This window comes from Mercenaria mercenaria, chromosome 3, assembly GCF_021730395.1.
Source record: "Mercenaria mercenaria strain notata chromosome 3, MADL_Memer_1, whole genome shotgun sequence".
Taxonomy (NCBI): Eukaryota; Metazoa; Mollusca; class Bivalvia; order Venerida; family Veneridae; genus Mercenaria; species Mercenaria mercenaria.
This window is the reverse complement of record NC_069363.1, coordinates 16437673-16454532: the sequence shown is the minus strand read 5'-3', so window position 1 is coordinate 16454532 and position 16860 is coordinate 16437673. Positions and strand designations below refer to the sequence as shown.

Sequence of the window (16860 nt, the reverse complement as noted above, 5' to 3'; positions counted from 1 at the left end):
AACCAACATAGTGGGTATGTGACCAGCATGGATCCAGACCAGCCTGCGCATCCGCGCAGTCTGGTCAGGATCCATGCTGTTCGCTAATAGTTTCTCCAATTCCAATAGGCTTTAAAAGCGAACAGCATGGAGCACTACCAGACTGGATCCATGCTGGTCGCATACCCACTATGTTGGTTTTCCCATGGCACGGCTCAAATAAGCTTACATGCAAAAACAAGTTTTGTAGTAGTTGTCTTAAGCTCAAGCTTGACTTAAAAGTACTGTTTGCATACAATCCATATTAATGCATGTCAGCAAGATACTTAATTTCTCATAGAAATGACCTGGGTCTCATTTTGAGATACAGATTTTAGAGCTGTTCATCTACCAGTACAAGAAATTAGAATATAATTATTTAATATCAAGTATTTCTGTGTTACATAATGTGGGCAGGTCAAAGGGGGAAATGGCACTGCAAGGTAAATTTGCATGAAAAAAAAAAAGATGATGTATTCTTATTATAATTATGTTATTCTCAATATTTTAGGGGAACATTGTAGAGGGGAATACAGAAAGATTTTGGCCCCCAAAATGTAAACAAATCACAGTATTTAGACGGAAATTAGAAATACACCTCGATAAAGCTCTGTGATGCTGAAAACAATATTGATATTATACCAATTTACCTGATATTTTTACCGGACAATCTGCTCATACATTTAGGCATATTCTACATGAACACACACATATTTTAACATCTCCACCTCTGTATTCTATTTCAGAAGCTGACATAAAACAATAACATTTAAAGAGATCATAAAAAGGCACTTTAGCCTCTTAAAACCTTTCCTCTAAAATATTAATCACCTGTGACAGGTTAGAGCTAAATGGACTATGAAGCCTCCAGATATCAGCCGGAAACCAGTGATTCCTGATTTCATATCTATTTAGGGCACTGTATCAGCGAACCAGTGTTCATATCTATTTAGGGCACTCATTCTGCTGCTAATAATTATATGAAAACTGAACTAAGAATTACAAAAAAATTCTAACAACACTTATAAAAGATCTCAGGAATATGTCCAACTTAAATGTAAAACACTCAAATAAGCACTCAAATATGCACTCAAATACTCATTTTGAGCAATGACAAGTTGAATGAATTCCCCTAAAGAGCAATTTCTGAGACTATCACAGTATTTAATTCAGCTTAGCAAAGACTGTAAGAAAGCCACACAACCAGAACAAGTGTTTTATCTGAAGTAAGTGTGACATCTTTGCCTTAAAGCACCAATAATAAGACAACAAAACCAATTATGACACAAGAAAATAAAATGAGCCGTGCCATGAGAAAACCAACATAGTGGGTGTGCGACCAGCATGGATCCAGACCAGCCTGCGCATCCGCGCAGTCTGGTCAGGATCCATGCTGTTCGCTAACAGTTTCTTCAATTCCAATAGGCTTTAAAAGCGAACAGCATGGAGCCTGACCAGACTGCGCGGATGCGCAGGCTGGTCTGGATCCATGCTGGTCGCAAACCCACTATGTTGGTTTTCCCATGGCACGGCTCAAATATCCAAACATAGAAGACTGATGAGATGAAATGTGCCAGACTGACAGAAACAAATGCTCCCAGACATTCCTGAAATCTCTATTTACTAAATGGAGCATGAGAAACAATTCAGCCATTCACAGTCTATCACTCACCTATATCATATTTAAACAGCCAAAAAGCCCATAAAATTGAAAGAAGAACAATGTATTTATTGTCTGGTAATCACTGAACATGTGCTGCAGGAAACTGTATTTGGAACATACTTCCATGAACAATTATACATTTATTTAATCAGCCCATATTTCTTTCAATTATATTACTTGAAATTTAGTGTCCATTGACCCTAGAAAACAAAGAGTTTGATTAATCTTCACAATAATGCTCATATAAAATTAATTAATGCAAAAAAAGTGAAACAAAGTAAATGATAATTTCTACAGACAAACCTTGGAACAACCAGAAAGTGGTCTTCATTCACAGGTGGTTTTGTTTTCACTGTAAACTTAAAGTGGTGTTTACTACCCATATGTGACCTTAGCCCAGGTAAGAGAATAACTATAACCCACAGTGACCTTGACCTTTGTAGCCAAAGTCTGAATTCCAAATGTTTACTTACCATTCATTCCTTCAGCAGGTAGACTATAACAAGCTGAAAGGCTATGCAAAGTTCACGATTTTCCAGATGGATCTAGTTAATCATGACCAGTGGGTTTTACATAAACTGGCTATTAAATCAATCAGTAAATTATTAACTGGGTCATGTAAACTGAATTGTACAAAATGTCTTGACCTCTTAATCCTTTGCTGCAGAAGCAGATGTTTCCCAATTGATGGTGGTATAAAATATTGCAGAACATATTCCCTAAAATATTGGAATCAGCTTTCTAATCAAGCAGTCCAACAATTTTCAAACAAACAATTTTCTGGATTAAATTGGTAGAACTTGGAGTGAATCCATATCAGCTTGTATCAATTAAATTCATTTTCTAAGAAACAATTTAATGGTAATAAATTTCAAGAAATATTTACTGAAAATATGTTGGTATATAAATATAATATTATGAGTATTAAGATATTTCAAGACATTTAGTGTTGTAAGTTTCTGAACTTAGATACACTGCTGCATGCAAAATTCTATCAGCTGTTGGCAGTCTTCAGCTAGCAGTGCTTCAGATATCCAACATCCTTTTCAACTAAATTCTGATAACTTATACACAGTACAGATCATATGACTGAAGTGAAAAATGAACATGAATAGAATATAGCCATGGTCAAATTTTTATGGATGGGACAACCTCCAAGTGAAGAAAGAACAAGAGGGTCATTGACCCTAACGTGCTCACCTGTGTACAAGCTTTCAAGTGTGTTTGTATAACGTAATGGTGTTTGTATAACGTAATGGTACAAGTACAAAGTTAGATTTCTTCTATGTTAGCCTATATTATATACATGTCACACACATTTTTTAACCTTGGGCAATAATTTGAATAATTAACGTAGACAGTTACTGTACATCTCTGATATCATACACCAAATATCAAGGCTCTAGCTATTATTGATTCAGAGAAGAAGATTTTCAAAGTTTCTTATATATAAGCCTATAGTAAGTACATGTCATCCACAGGGGCAATAATTTGGACAATTATGGTAGAGAGTCAAATCCATATATCACATGCCAAATATCAAAGCTCTAGAGAAAAAGATTATTAAAAAGTCTGATAGCTGAAAACCTATTTTTAACCTAAAAGACCCTTATGTTCAATGAACCATAATCATTTGAACAATCTGAAAGAGGGCTACCCAGAGATCATTTGTGTAAAGTTTCATCAAAATCCATTTACTGGTTTTGGAGGGGAGGTTGTTCAAAGAAACTGTTGATGAAAAGTGACCACACCCTCTCGCAGCCACGTTTTTTGACAAATCGGTATAATCTGATCAATCTTGGTAGAGGGTGACATAAAAACCATTTGTGTGAAATTATTTCAAAACTGAACCATCGGTTTAGGAGGAGATGTCGTTTGAAGATTTTTCTATTTTTAGCTGTGCAATTAAGCAAAACCGTTTGAATAATTTTGATAGAGGACCATCCAAGGAACACCCAGGCCAAGTTTCAACAAAATCCATTCAGTGGTTTTGGCGGAGATGTCGTTTAAACACAATTGTTGACAACAGATGGACGGACGGATGACAGACACAGTGTGATCATAATAGCTCACCATGAGCACTTTAGGTGAGCTAAAAATATACCAAAACAAAAAACTGATATTGTACATATGGTATATGACTAAGGACCAGTGGGCAAATACAAGTACGAGGTTGAAAACCTTTGAGGAATTTCTAATGAATGCCAACAGGACAGAGATACAGATTGTTCCAACTATGCTGTCATATTTATAACTCAGACTGCCAAGCTATTATGGACTCCTACGTTCAAGACAAGTGCCCCATAATCCGATGGCTTTGTCAGTATTAACCAATCTTGACAGATCCACTAGAATCAAATAGTTTTTTGCTTAAAAAATCAAGACAGTCCTTCACTGACATAGTTGTTCAGCAGTTATGTCACTATGTCAGAAGAACTTTATCATGATGTTGTAGGCAATATTTGAGCATAATTGCATTTTAAACTTGGTTTAAGTGGTCGAAACTTGACAAGACTGTTGTATTGTGGGTAGAAATGGAGGATTAATGTCTAACTTCTCCCAGACGGCCTGTCATCCCCCGAGGAGGAACATATCATTTGTTTACAATCTATACCTATCATATCAAACAAATCGTAAAATCAAATAATGACTTATGAATAATCGTGCTACAACTTGATAATTCATAAAACAATTTATCAATATCAATTTGTACATGTAGCCCATGTTGCAAAAAGATTGTGCACAACGTTTGGGAATTTATGTAAGAAATGTGACTTCTATGCCGAGACCAAAAAATCAAATACACAAATTTCAGATCCTGAATGCTTCATACATGTATATGGGTATATGCATTTTACATTGTATAATTTGCAGTGTTGATATTATAATGGTTATTATGGTGATGTATATTATGCAGGTCAATCCAGTTTCCTGTATTCAAACTGCACAATTATCATCTTTCATCACAGTCACAAATTTCATTCATATTTGTGACCCATGTAAGCCTGTCTGACTGGGTTGGTTTGAATACAATCCTTTCACAAATGTAAGCAATCTGGCATTATTTCACATTTCCAGATCACAATGTTCTGGAGCTGTGCCGCCTGCCATTTTTAAAATTCTGATATGACTGTATCCCATCCACCTAAATTGTCTATCACACTCCAGAATCTGTAATTAGGATTCTTTCTTATAGCAGGGTTGCTGTCCTATGTAGATTAATGCTACTAGATGGAGAATCAATTTTCTTTAAAAAAGGACTTATTTTCACTAATCTATTCAATAGAGAATTTTCTTTGGACAATTTTTAACCAAATAGATCTTTATTAACAATGCTGAAACTGATACATGGTCTTCTTGACCTGCCTGGAAATAATATTGACCTAGGCAGATCAACAAATCTACATACTAACCTCATTGTAAGTCTACCATTTTTGTACCATACACCTACAATGTTAACCTTTACCCTGCTAAATTTCTAAAATGGACTGGTCCATCATTCAATTTGGGCAATACCATTTCGAAGGGGTGTTCACTAAAAATTTACTGACTGAACAGTGACCAATGCAGACCATGATCAGCCTGCACAGATGTGCAGGCCTATCTTGGTCTGCACTGGTCGCAAAGGTATAATCACTTGCCAGAAGAAGGCTAAAGATTAAAAAAGTTTTTCGTATCAATACTATTTTGTTTGAACTCAAGTTTACAATGTTCTCGCCCAGTCATGTAAAGCTATTTCAGCAATATATACAATAATGACATATCTTTTAGGGTTCCCACACTCGGGTATAAGTTTCACAAACTCCCTCACTATTTTGCTGCATCTAACTATTCCTCAGTATCATCAAAAGACACTTCCAAAAAGAAAGAACTGAATAGTTTCTTGGAGGTGGGTGTGTTTTCTTTCATGTTAATCATCACCAAATTGGTGAAGTAATTTCCAGAGTCTCAGAGATAGTCTATTAAACTGTTTTATTTTCACCTGTGTCTAATTAAAGAATGGCTGCAATGTTGCTTTACTGTGAGAATGTATTAAGAATGGTTTCATGTGAATATGTTTAGTGCTATGTCATAATTAAGTTGATAAATGAAGCATTTTTAACTCATTCAGTGAGTCAGCTCTATTTTTATCTCTGTTAATATTTACATCTTTTTCATATCATAGAAAATTGATTAATATAGCTGTGTCATTTAAAGAAAATTTGATTTGAAAAGGAAAATGTTATTCCATCCAAGTGATTTATGATGCTATGTAATAAAATTTATAAGAAGACCCTTTGGAGGCATTGAATGCAAACAAGCAAAATAAAAGCAGATTTAGCACTAAACTCTGTTTGAGAAAGGTGTTTAAAGCAATACTCCTGAAGTCCACCCCCTCCCCCCCTGAATTAGAAACTCTTACATTTTGATACATTTTGAATGGAGGCAACTGAACTCCTGATCCCTAAAAACAAGCAGTGAATTTATATCTCCCATGGAATAATTTGTTTTGGGAATAAAGGGACTATATTTTGAAAGATATTTAATTTCCAGATATACAAAAGTTATGTACACAAGGACCATGCAACTGTTTGCTGGTTCCTATTTATTATAAAATCAAGGGTAAGGCTTTGCCCTATAGTTATCTATATTTGTATTAAGTTGCATAAAGATCCACAAATGGGTTTCTTTGTTTTATGAATTTAAAACAACTAAAGGCAAATAACTCGGCAGTTACTGAAGAGATCCTGATGACAAAAAAGCATGCACCACTTTAGTTTTGTGTTAAATTTCATGAAGATCCATCAATGGATCCTGATGAAGATGCTTGTGCACCACCACCATATAGTGATCTACATTTGTGTGAAGTTTCATGAAGATCCATCAATGCTAAGGCTACTTAGATACAGTCAAAAAATCTTTATAAGTTACCAAATCAAGGGGAAAAACTCTTGTTGTACTTGTTCAAGGGGAATAACACAATATGTGAGCAAAGGTCATGTGCCAATTAATAATTTTGTCATGTTTGGTGATTCTAGCTTAATTACTTTTTGAATTATAAGCATTTTAATTTCAGATTGATGGACAGACAGACCGCCGGATAATGAGCAAATCAATATTTCCCCACTTCTTCAAAGGGGTTCATAAAAAAAAACATATGTAATGTAATATGTAGAATTCTAAAAATACAGACAGAAGACTGCATATTGTTACAATTTCACATAAAAAAGATTCTATGCTGTTGTGAGACTGCAGTAGATCTTCTCAACATCAATGCTGAACAGGGGAGACAATTTAACATGTGTGGAAATGCATCTGTTCCCTTACGTTTATATTACTTAAACCATAACCAAAAATCTCACAACAAAAATGGAAAAAAAACATTGAAACAACATTTCTTGTAAACGAACACTAACACAAAACATGGGAAATGAATACTGAAATTTCAAAAGTTAGCGATATTAATACGACTTTGCCAATATCCAAGACTGAACTACTGTCCTCCAAAAAACTTCTGACAAAGCCTTTCACCAGAAATACATTAATTTGTATTGTTTGTATGAAGTGTTTTCTCCTTATCTGGAGATAAATACTGGTGGTGATTGACAGAATAAATGGAATGTAAAAGATCTAATCCTTATTTCACCTTTCTTGAGACTAATAATGATTGATGAGATTTTAATTGGTTGGGCCAACTTTGATCATGGCCCATAACACAAACAATACCTCTAGTTGCAATCTTTTGTGGTTATTTTTCATATGTTTGTGCATTCGTATTGTCTTATGGTATATATCCTAAAAAGTTAGACAATATGCTTAAATAGCCAAATGACATTGCCTGCATAAAATGTCTTACTTGTACGTTTGTGTACAGTTGTGACGGTTATAAAACATGGTTCAGAAACAACCAAACAATATGCAAAACTTCCTTGGGCATAAAGGTTTTAGGAAACAGTATTTTAAAGACCAGTTTTAGATAAATATTGGCTAACTAATCCATAAGTATGAAGCTATGAATTTGGAGCACTTTTCATTGGCAAAAATGTTGACTTACCAGTCAGTTTTTACCATACCTCTATTGGTATGCATAATCTTACGCGAAGAAGAGGTCTGACTAAGGAAAAGCCTCTTTACTTTCTCTTAACATCTGCAATTTTCAGTAACCGCTAACCGCTTCAAAATTATTATCTTTTGTGATATGAAATGACTAACACAACTTAAACTTTCCTATGCCATTACAAAAAGTCTCGATCTTTCTCTATAATTTAATGCCTGTCTTGCAGCTGTTAGAGCAAAAACTACAAACTAAACAAAACTATACAGAATGAGTGTTCATTAAAATTTGCGATTAATTCAAATAAAGCTACTTACAAAATGCATAAAAATAAGTGTTTTCAATGGATTCAAGTTGCATGCCTGTATTAACGACCATTTTTTTTTTATCTTTTATTCAATAAAATGTATGCATCTTATATTTTAATCATAAAGAATAGCTATCAGTGCATTTATCACATTTGCTACAGTGAATGCTCCAACATTTATGGCCATAAAACCTGATTTACAGGCAACAGTCTTTATCAATTAAAATATCTTAACTAATGAAACAAAAAAGTCTTAAATAACCCTTGAGCAGTGCTGCAAAGTGTAACTTTTAAGGTAAAGTTTATTACTTAAAGGGAAGTAATTCTGGGAGGACAAAATCTTGTATCTGAACAAGCTCATAAATCTTTTTCACTTATCAAAACAGTCATGATTTTAGTCTAAAATTAAATAAAAAAAATAACAAAAAAATGCTTTAGCTTTAACACATGATTTGGAAACTTATATCTTAAGTAAACTCTAATATATACTCCTGTCTGATCACGTAATATTTAGTTTATTCGATCAAAATGCAACAATATAGCAATCTATGCAATGTGTACAGTACTTAGCTTCCACAACCAATCCTTTTCTGGCATTTGTTAGATTTTACTCGTGAACTCATAAAATATATTATCAAATGCTTTACTTTTCTGAGAATGAAAATGAAAAAAAAACTCAATTAATAATTGTCACTGCCTTATCAGGCATTTTCATGCATTTACAAATTTCTGATTTGCTAGGACCAATGGTAAAAATGGTAAAAAAATCTATCAAATAAAATCTTTGCACAGGTCTGAGTATGAACATTCCGAGTCGGCGACCATGCCTACTTGTTTTTATAATTTTGATAGACACGCCATCCGCATAAAAATTCTGCCGCCTGTAAAAGTGATCATCATTGCTTCTACCACAAGATGGAGCTATTTATTTTGCTTGCCTATGAGGCTTCTATCAACATGGTTCAAAAGCGTATTTACACTACATGAAACCCTCGTGAGATTGCGCTACGGGATTGTGATACTTGCAAAATATGCGAAAAATTATTCTACCATGTGTTATATAAGTCTCATTAAGCACCTTTGTTGGTTTTAAATGCAGCATTCTGTATGAAAAAGTTGCACAACTCAGTTTTTTCTCCATTTTATTTACATGATGTTCTTCACTGGTAACTGAAGTTTTAAAATGAATACTCACAGTTTTCGGATATCTGATTTCATCTCAAATAGATGTAATTAAAAAAATGCAGTTTTTTTTACTTTCCTTTAATATTGTTGGCTTTTTTACTTTTTCCTACCATTTTAATAGATCTTACACAATCCTTCATAAATACTAACTGCTATACTTTTGCCTCTTCCTTAATCCTCAAGACCTATGGACAACTTTAATTCTCAAGTTAATATTAAACTGTCAAGCAGGAAAAACACCATAGTCAAATCACAATATCATTCAATACATCTTAAACTTTTCTAATATGTACTCTTACTGCAACATTAACCCCCTAACTTACTATAAAATGGCAAATGATATACATTAAAATCACCTCTCATATTGTTTACAGACTTTTTCATTCTGTCAAAATACCCTTCTTTTTCTGGAAAGTATTCAAAATTTAAATTTAATTTCTTTATACAGCTGTTTTCAAAAATATTCAAACAACTGCCTGAAATATTTTTAGACACAAACATAAAGAAAAACAAAAATAATGTGTGGTCAACCCATGGGCTACAACAGCCATCACATTATTCATGGTGTCTCTGTCCTTGTCAATCATCTAGCCAGCCTAATCTTTAGCTCATCAGTCTCAGCTAATTTGATATTCCCCCAGGAGTAAGACAAGGCAGGGTGATCACTCCTAATCTCTTTATGCTAACTGATGGGGCATGCCACAAAGACCACCAACTGGAAACAACTGCTACCTTCTAAAACAACAGATTAATGACTAAAAAGCAAAAGATAAATGGAGTAAATTGAAACCAATTCAAAATAAAAAATCTGTGCCTATGTGAAATCACTCCTTCTTTAATTTTCATTTCATGAAGGAAATGCCTACATTGTAAGTTATTCTTATTTACAGTTTTTTTTTTTGTAAAATGATTTTTCCTACATTCATGTAGAAAAAAGTCTAAGACCTGTTCATGAAGTCAGAAAGTTTAAAAAGATTAACTAAAAGGTAACTATAGCCTTAAAAAGTCTCTTTTAAAAATAACAAAAAATAAAAAAGAAAGAAGTTCCTTAAGAATCAGTGATGTTCAAGTTTGAATGCTGAATGAGTTAACAAATTTCACCAATAAGACAGGATTTTATGACAACAAAACAAACAATAGGATTGACCTAGAAATAATACTGACATTAAATCCAAGTAATTCCAATAGTTAAGGAAACAAACAAACACATTAAATATTCAGCTGGCTAGAACAAATACTGTTGACAATAAAAGACCCATTCCTTATGCTAAATGAACTTTAATTGTCTCTTTCAGAAGTGCTTCACCACTCAAGATGTGCTTCCTGCCATTAGGCTTATGGCTCTTTGGTCAATAAAAACCTAATAAACTCTCAAAAACACTACAACCCTGCCACTTGGGACTGGACACAATTACATTATGGGAAGTGGTCAGCTTTGATTTATGTCCAGTTTGGCCAACAAGGGTCATTAGGCAAAGGAAAGTCATTTCTGACCACCCCAGATGGGTTAAAAATTGAGATTCCTAATAAATAGGACTGTTTCAAATTTAGTGTTTTACTGCTTTATTCTATTCTTTGAAGCACCAGGATACTTCTGTCCCTAATTTTGCAAAAATTGATAGAAATCCACAGAGAACCCAATAAATTAAGAGAATTTTCTTCCACTACTATGACATGTCAATTAGGAAAAGCCCAAAGATTGCACTTTTCTCCTATAGAAAATACCAAGACAATTTTAAAATCCCATTTGCCAAAGTGAAATTGCTGTCAAATATGAACATGAAACTATGATTTATTGGCCAGTTCCCCATTAATAAGATTACTAAGAGGCAGTGGTGGGATGAAAATGTTTAATTCTTTGGGGTCGTTAATCACTGAGGATTTTTCTTTCATACAGGGAGCCTTAATTTCATGGTGCAGAATTTCAATATGGAATGAAATTATTAATTTTCAATAAAATCAAAGAAGGAACTTGAGAGCCTTGTAGTCTGGGTCATAAAATCAGATATCTGGTAAAAATTTAATCATAAAAGAATGATTTAGAGTCCTTTTTATCAGAAAGATTCATCTTGTTTTGATGACCCTGGAACCAAAATAATATTTAAGAGGGTAGCTAAGTGCTACTGAAATATGAGTTTGCATTTTTAAAATTGCACTTTAAAAAGCAGATTTTTGTAAGAAACTTCAAACTTAAGGATGAAGTTATGGCAATAGACAGAAGGATAAATGTCATGGCACAGGATGAAAAGATGAATGCCATAGCACTAGACAGAAGGATGAATGTCATGGCACTGGAGAGAAGGATGAATGTCATAGCATTGGACAATGGTTTGTGTGTTTATTTAATTGTTTGTTTTGGGTTTAACACTGTTTTTTTTTCTCACCAGTATTTCAGTTATGTAATGGCAGGCAGATAATCTAACCAGCGGTCCTGGATTCTTTACCAGTACAAACCTGTTCTTGGCAAGTAACTGTCAACTTCCCCATATGAATCAGAGATGGAGGTCGAATTACTTCAAACACAATGTCTTTTATCATGGAGAACATTGTGTCCTGCCCAGGGATTGACCTCACAGCCCGCTATCCATAGATCTATGCTTTCCCTATTGAGCTAAGCAGATGGGCTTTAGACAGATGGAGAGAAAGACGAATGTCAAGGCACTAGACAGATAAAGAGAGTGATGAATATCATGGCATTAGACAAATGGAGAGAAAGGTGAATGTCAAGGCATTGGACAGATGGAGAGAAGGATGAATATAGCACTGGACAGAAGGAAAGAAGGATGAATGTCAAAGCACTGGACAGAAGGAAAGAAGAATGAATGTCGAGGCATTGGACAGATGGAGAGAAGGATGAATGTCAAGACACTGGACAAAAGGAGAGAAGGGTGAATGTCCAGATATTGGGAAAAAGGAGAGAAGGATGAATGTTGAGGCATTTGACCAATGGAGAGAAGGATGGATATCACCTGGCAATGGACTGAAGGAGAGAAATGTGAATATCAAGGCATTGGACAGATGAAGAGAAGGATGAATGTCAAGGCATTGGACAGATGGAGAGAAGGAAAAATGTCAAGGCATTGGACAGAAGGACAGAAGAAAGAATATCATTACACTGGACAGATAGAGACAAGGATGAAGGTCATGGCAATGGACAGAAGGAAAGGATCAATGCATAAAGGACAGATGGCAGGAAAGATGAATATCATGGCATTAGACAGATGGAGAGATGGATAAATGTCAATGCATTGGTCAGATGGGGAGAAGGATGAATATCATGACATTGGACAGGGAAAAAGAACTTAGGCATTGGACAGGTAGAGAGGAAGATGAATGACAACCCATACGAAGGCAAGAATAAGAGTTTACAACAAACACATACAATAATAATAAATGCCATTATATCTGTCTGCCACATTATAAGGCAGATAAAATATTCTGACAGGGAAACAAAACTAAGGATACAACAAAATATTAAAAATCTTCTTGTCTGAAACCACAAGACCTAGGCCATTGATATTTGGTATGTAGCATTGCATTGTGGTCCTCTACCAAGATTGTTCAAATTATTACCCTGTGATGATGCGCGAACTGGTAAGAGAGCATTCAGACATCAATTCTGACCTCAAGCGTCAGTTTGACGTCCAGTTTATTCCTACTAGGATAAATGAAACCAAGCATAATTTTTATCAAAATATTCAATGAACATGTAAGCATGAAAACAATCAAGGTCTTCTGTGGTGTATTGGTTATCCTTCAGATGCTTAGATATTTAACCACTTGGTTCAATTGCCCTCAAGGTTCAATTCCTTCCCATCTGAACCATGATGAATCAGGAGACTTACCACTGGAAGACCTTGATTTAATATTTGTTAAATAAAGTTATACAGACTTGCTAAAAAAATAACAATTATCATTTTCACCTCCCTCACAGATATATTTAAAAGGTGAAAAACTCCATTACCATACATATCCTTAGTCATTATTACACAAAAATTGTCCATTAAACTTTGATGACAGATAACAATTTTATAACTCCATGTAGTCATTCACTCAGAAAGATATGAAAATTCAAATTAAAGACTTACCCATAAATTTAAATTATAACTTAAATGGTGTTAAACTGAACTTTAGGTTAAAGTAACTGTTAGATAGTAAAGTACGAACTGGTCTACTTTCAGGTCTCTTGATAGAGGTTGCTGCTCCAGAGAAATTTGAATTAAGGAAAATCTCCTTGTTTTCTCTTCAAAGGGATTGTTTAAACAGAGGTTAGGCTGTAATGAATTAAGAGTGGCTGCTTAAAGAAATGTTAGACTGTAGTAAGTTAGATGTTGTTAGAGAGGTTACAAAGTAGTAACTGAGATTAGTTGTTTAAATACAGGTCAGACAGTAGTAAATTAGAGGTCTGTTCAAAGAGGTCAGACCGTAGTAGATAAATATCTTATAGGGAGTAACCTAGACTATTCACCTACACTTTGTGAATACAACTGCCTCTCTAATCTGTTGTTTGACACCAGTCAACAAAACCAGGGATTGCAAATTCAATCCCCACTCCTTCAACTAAAATTAAAGTCATTTCTTCAGATACATGTCTCAATTACAGAAACTTTTACCAGAGGTGCTTCTACAAATGGTGCATCTTTTGTACCATGAACTTTATATACTCTTGTGCAGTGTTGCTCTGATATAAGCAGGTGTCAACTAGAATAACTGTGAAGAATTACTGTAACAATAAACAGGACTTGTTTAAGATCCAACAACAACAGTTACTGTTACTTTGGAAACCTGGACTGGCCTCAACCATTGATCGCTCCACTGATATCATATTTAATATGCATAAATTGCATTATCAGCAGTTGCAATACAAAAGCAAATTTTATGAAAGCTATATCCTTCAATTGTCCTGTATGTAAATCTACATCAGCAGAACTTAATAGCTTTTTGCATGTTATAAAATGGAGAAAATCAGCATCTAAGATCTAAAGTACAGCCAGAAGCATTGATGTTGCAAAATATGTTGAAAAAAACATGTAAAAACTCCAAGTCTGGTAATAAATTTTGCTTATCGCTTGCTATCTTTCCACTGTCAGATATCAAGAATGTTCCAGTGCATCAAAACATCAACATCAGAAGCTCTCCAGTCTTGAAGGAAAATTAAACACCTCCATCAACAAACTCTCCACTCATGGAGGAGGAATTACACTGAATAAAGAGGAAGTCAAACAGTGCAAAAGATTATCTTCTGTGATTACAGAGTTGAATTTCGTTAAAAAAAGTGGTTTAACTATTGACAATAATCTTTGAAGTATACAAACTAATTGAAAAAAAGCTCCTTTGCCCTTATCTTTTACATATAAATGGACTTTCACACAATTCTAAAATGAAAAAAAATCAGATTATTTTCACCCTTCAATAAATGTTGAAGCAGCTGAGATGCACTGTGGTCTGGAAACAAAGTCAATGATGATTAGCTTATAAAAATTAATACAAGAGAGGAGCACAATATTTGCATCCATTTTTTGATTACTGATTAATATCTTACAATCCTTGTGAATGGAAAAAAACACAGACAGGACATAAGGACTTTCAGTGTTAGTGATCATGATGATGATGGTGATTTATAAGATAAATTAAGGATTACTTAAATAGTTTTTTTAGTTTTGGGCATTTTTCAGTAACTTAAACTGTAATAATTCATTCATAGCAAAGAAAGTTTGCTTTTGTTTTTATTTTGTTTTTCAAACAGTATTTCAGTTAAGTAATGGTGTGTTCCTGGATTCTGTACCAGTACAAAGTGTCCTCTGCAAGTAATGCCAACTTTCCCACATGAATCAGAGGTTGAAGATGAATGATTTCAGACACAATGCCTTTTATCAAATCGTCATGGAGAACATACACCTCGCCCACTGGGATCGAAGTCACAACCCCTTGATCTGCACTCTCCCTATTGAGCTAAACATGCCCGGTCAGACGGGATGGTTCTAGAATAAATAAAGATTGTGAAAGAATTTACACTTCAGTTGTATAATTATGACATGAAAAGTATCAATTATGCATCTTTTCTGCTTCACGATTAAATCTGGCATAAAAGGTTTAGTATCTCCCAACACAACTAGATTATTTATAATAATTGTGTCTTCTCAGCTTTACTGATAGAGTACCATGCAGTCCGGAGCTTCAGTAAGGCCTTCATCATACTAGAGAATTTTACGAAGTTCTTTTTTTTTTAGGTATAATATTGTTATACATTTAAGTTCTTAAGAAATAAGAAAGTCATTAGTTTTGAATTTCAAGATATTTTGATTAGTTTAGAATCCATTTTGGTGTGGCATTACATTGTTAAAGCTTTATTTTGTTGAACTGTTAGGATATCTCAGTTTGTATAAAAAGCACTAAAGTATCCTATAAAATATTTTTTCATCATTCATGGACTAGAATATTACACATGAAAAAATGTATTTCTGGCCATAAAACTGACAGTATAAAAGGTTATAATTTTGTTCAAATTTCAAAAAGATTTTACTACTACCCCTGGAGATGTTTAGAACGATGTACAATTTATTTTTGGTTTGTGAGAATTTTCACCAAAAACTATTACAGGAATGGTTAATCAAACATGCATCATAAACAGTTGGTCTGAGATAAACAAAGAAGGAAATCAAGCACTGATGCCAACCAACCAGTGAGAGAACACTATGATGTAAATTATAATGTCAAATTGTTTCATGACTACCTTTCTTTACTACTCGTTATACTTATAATGAAGTCCAATATAATTTTTATCATAACATTTCATTACGAGCATGTTAAAATGAAAGTAAACAAGACCTTCCTGTGGTTTATTGTCCAATTTACCATGAATCATCATTGAAATGCTTGACCAGTGGTTAATCAGACAATACATCATGCAAAGGCCTAATGTACTAGTAATAATACAAATCATAAATCATAAAAAAAGCCTATTTCTATATACTGTAGCTTAATCTTAAGAAAATATTTGAAACGTTTCCAGGAATAGGTTTGTGTAAGTTCAAATTCAAAAAGAATCATTATTCTTTAATGCACTACATTTTAAATGTTGAACCTATCTAGACAGATCATAGACATTTCAGAGAGAAATCTTTCAAATGAAATCATTTCCAACAGCCTTTTGCTGTTTAGAGGCAAAAAAGTTCACACTTCTGTGTAGTTTTGGTGATAGGAATTCCAAATTCATCATAAATTTGTCACAGCTAATCAATAAGGTAAATCTTGAAAGTAAACAGAAGAAAAATACATCAAATTGAAGTCTTTGATGTTTTAACAGCATGGCATATTGCTTTTAGATACTGTGAAATTTATTGTTTTAAAAAAGGTTTACTGCAGATAGATTTAATCTGGTATCAATGAGAAACAAATAATTCAGTTTTTTTCCTTTCTACATTACTTCACATTAATTTTCGAAACATGTGATAATGTCATTTAAGAAAGGATCTGTATTATTTTGTTGAAATATTTTTAGATCTACTAAACGGACAACTGCAGATTTTCTTATCATTTAAAGGGGCATGCTGCCAGATGAACAAGAAACTTTCAACAAAAACATTAAAGCAGAAAAAAAAGAAAATAACAAATCTGAAATATATGAACTTGGGTAAAGTTAGAGCCATCCTT

General features: G+C 33.8%; 1 protein-coding gene across 3 annotated transcripts in view; it reads right to left on the bottom strand.

Moving 5' to 3' along the window:
* Positions 1 to 16860, bottom strand: part of LOC123525372 (inactive tyrosine-protein kinase transmembrane receptor ROR1-like) — a 211851-nt gene that overhangs the window by 131314 nt on the left and 63677 nt on the right. The window lies entirely within an intron of this gene.